The sequence below is a fragment of the Elephantulus edwardii genome, unplaced genomic scaffold, assembly GCF_000299155.1.
Source record: "Elephantulus edwardii isolate Elephantulus edwardi_28Jun2011 unplaced genomic scaffold, EleEdw1.0 scaffold00046, whole genome shotgun sequence".
NCBI lineage: Eukaryota > Metazoa > Chordata > Mammalia > Macroscelidea > Macroscelididae > Elephantulus > Elephantulus edwardii.
In genome coordinates, this window is record NW_006399796.1 from 5,587,023 (window position 1) to 5,589,696 (window position 2,674).

A 2,674-nucleotide genomic window follows, 5' to 3' on the forward strand; every position below is an offset into this window, starting at 1 on the left:
TGGAGAAGGACATCATGTTTGGGAGACACAGGAGAAGAAGACCCTCGATGAGATGGATCGATTCTGTGAATGGAGTGGTGGGAATGAGTGTGTTTGAGACAGTGAGGTCGGCACAGGATAGACCGGCATTTAGGGCTCTTATACATAGGATCACTATGAGTCGCAAGCAACTCGATGGCACATAACAACAACAACAACAAACAAAAAAGAAATATGGTGCATTGACATGGAGGGGGAACACAAGAATGAAAGCTCCTAGATATTGACCATTTGTTTGAATATGGATTAGAATAAAAAATGAACAATGTGTCTGCTTAAGAATTAATTGTTTTATCTTAGATTATAATTAGATGAGGAGGAGGTCTAACATGAAACAAGAGAAAAAAAGAAATTAGATATAAATATGGAAAAAGAAACGCAACTGAAAAAACTACTGTTAAACAGATGATTGGCTTCAGTAGTTGAGATAAACCATCTTCTAATTTATTTTATTTTATTTTCTTATTTTTGTGTGCGTGTACCGTCAAATCAGATCTGACTGGTACAGGAGGAGATTGCCCCTCCTTCCCCGGCAGAGCATCTGGTGGATTCGAACCGTGCACCTCTGGGATTGTAGTTGCAGCTTCTTGCCACTAGGCCACCAGAGCTCCCCTGATAAACCATCTTCTGAAACACTGCAAACTAAAATAATCTTTGTTATTAAGAAGATGTACAGTAAACGAGTAACTCTTAACAGAGGACAGTTGGTTAATGGAGTAAAGGGGCACAGAAAGAACTGAATTCCAAGGTGCTAACAGTGGTTCAATTTTCTGAAGGCAACCTGATTATTTCCTATAAAGTTTGGGGGTTCTGAATATTCAGATAGGGACCTGAGAGGAGAGATAAAGAGAATGAGCCATCTTCATTTCATGAAACCGTATTTCCTGAAAAGAAAGCAAAGTGGACAGAATGATTATAATATTTTTCTTTTACTTAGCACCCCCAGATATGGTGGGAGTATGGGGTCGTAGGTGCGTAAAAGTGTAACCCAAATGGGAAATTGTTGTGGTTATATGCCTTCTATTTGCCTGGAACTCATAGTGATCTATGTACAACACCCCTAAACCCTGCTCTATCCTGTGGCAATCTTACTGTCTCTGATGCACCTACTTTCATTACCTCAGTCACTGAATCCATCCATCTTATCAAGGTGCTGTCCCTCCAATCTCCCAAGCATGACATCCCTGTACAATGAAGGGTCCCTCCTTATAACATATCCAAAGTAAGTTGCAAATTGTGGTGTGAAAATATCATTCAGGTACCTGAAATATTTTCAATTAATTTAGTACATATTCAAAATACTTACTTTAAATTATGAGGCAAACAAAAAAAACTATTTACATGGTATAATGTATGTATTTGGGAACATTTATTATGTAGCAAGTACACTGTCTTGTTCTCAATAATCAGTAACATTCTTGCTTCATTACTAGGGTATACAAAACAGCAGTGATTAATACACAAATCTATTTCTGTTTACATAATAAATAAAGGTATGTGTTCAATAACCCTATTGTCGTCTAAAAGGTAATTCCTAGACCCAGGGTGATGGATAATTTGTCCTCAATAACATGTTCCTTTGAAAGCAACCTTAGATCATTAATATTCATGTAAACTATAAAAAGAAAGAGCAATGAAGGCATAGAATATTTTCGGATTATATTTATAAACTATTGTCTGAACAAAGTAAAATAAAGACACTCTTGAGCATCCAGATAAAAGGAAAGCAGCTATATTTATAGAGAAAATACATTGTGCAGATCTTGTCATTCTGGGCAAGTCCTGACAATAGAACATTCTACACTTCACATGTTAAGTAATACAATCCAGGCTATGCTATTTGGTGGATGTGTGTTCTCTAGATGTGCTATGCAGTTGATTTCTGCTGTTTGTCTAAAACTTCAAAAGATACATTATTTCATTTATCAAGAAATAATCCTATACAGGATATAACAAAATCAACCCAACAGGAAAAAAAAAAACCAACACAACAAACAAACCCAAAAAAACAAAGACAGGTTCTACAGTTTCATCAGAATGACATCCTTATGTTTCAAATAAAGACAAGTTACCAGATGAGGAAGGACTATTGATGAGGAAGCAGATAGTCAGGGCATAAGCTTATCCCAGAGAAAACCCAAGTGATACTTCCCATCTGTTCATACATGGCTTCTTAGTCTAAAAAGAAACTCAAAATGGTTCTCCAAATTTCCTAATAAAGGTTCAGCTTATCAATAGTGAAATCAATAAAGAGGCCTAAAGGAGTGCAAGAAGATTGGTGAAGGTCAGCACACTATTTGAGGAAATTGCAGAATAGGGTCAATAGGATGAAACTCTGGTCATAAAGAAGTCAGGAATTTGGCCAAGAAAGAATGTCAGTATGAAACAAAGGGAAGCTGATAATGTCAGGGGAGTGTGAAAGCTTAAAGTCCAAAGACAGGATAATCCCCAGCTTGATCACTTAGTCCAGCCCCACTAGAAAGCAAACAAGTGGTCATACCTTTTCTTTAACAGTATAATACAATGCCATGACATAGAAACCTAGTGTAACTTGGAAGAGTGGTTTGAGGAATAATGAAACAAAAATAAGATGCATGGATGGAATGTGTACTACAAGTTCAAGTTCAGGGCCCAC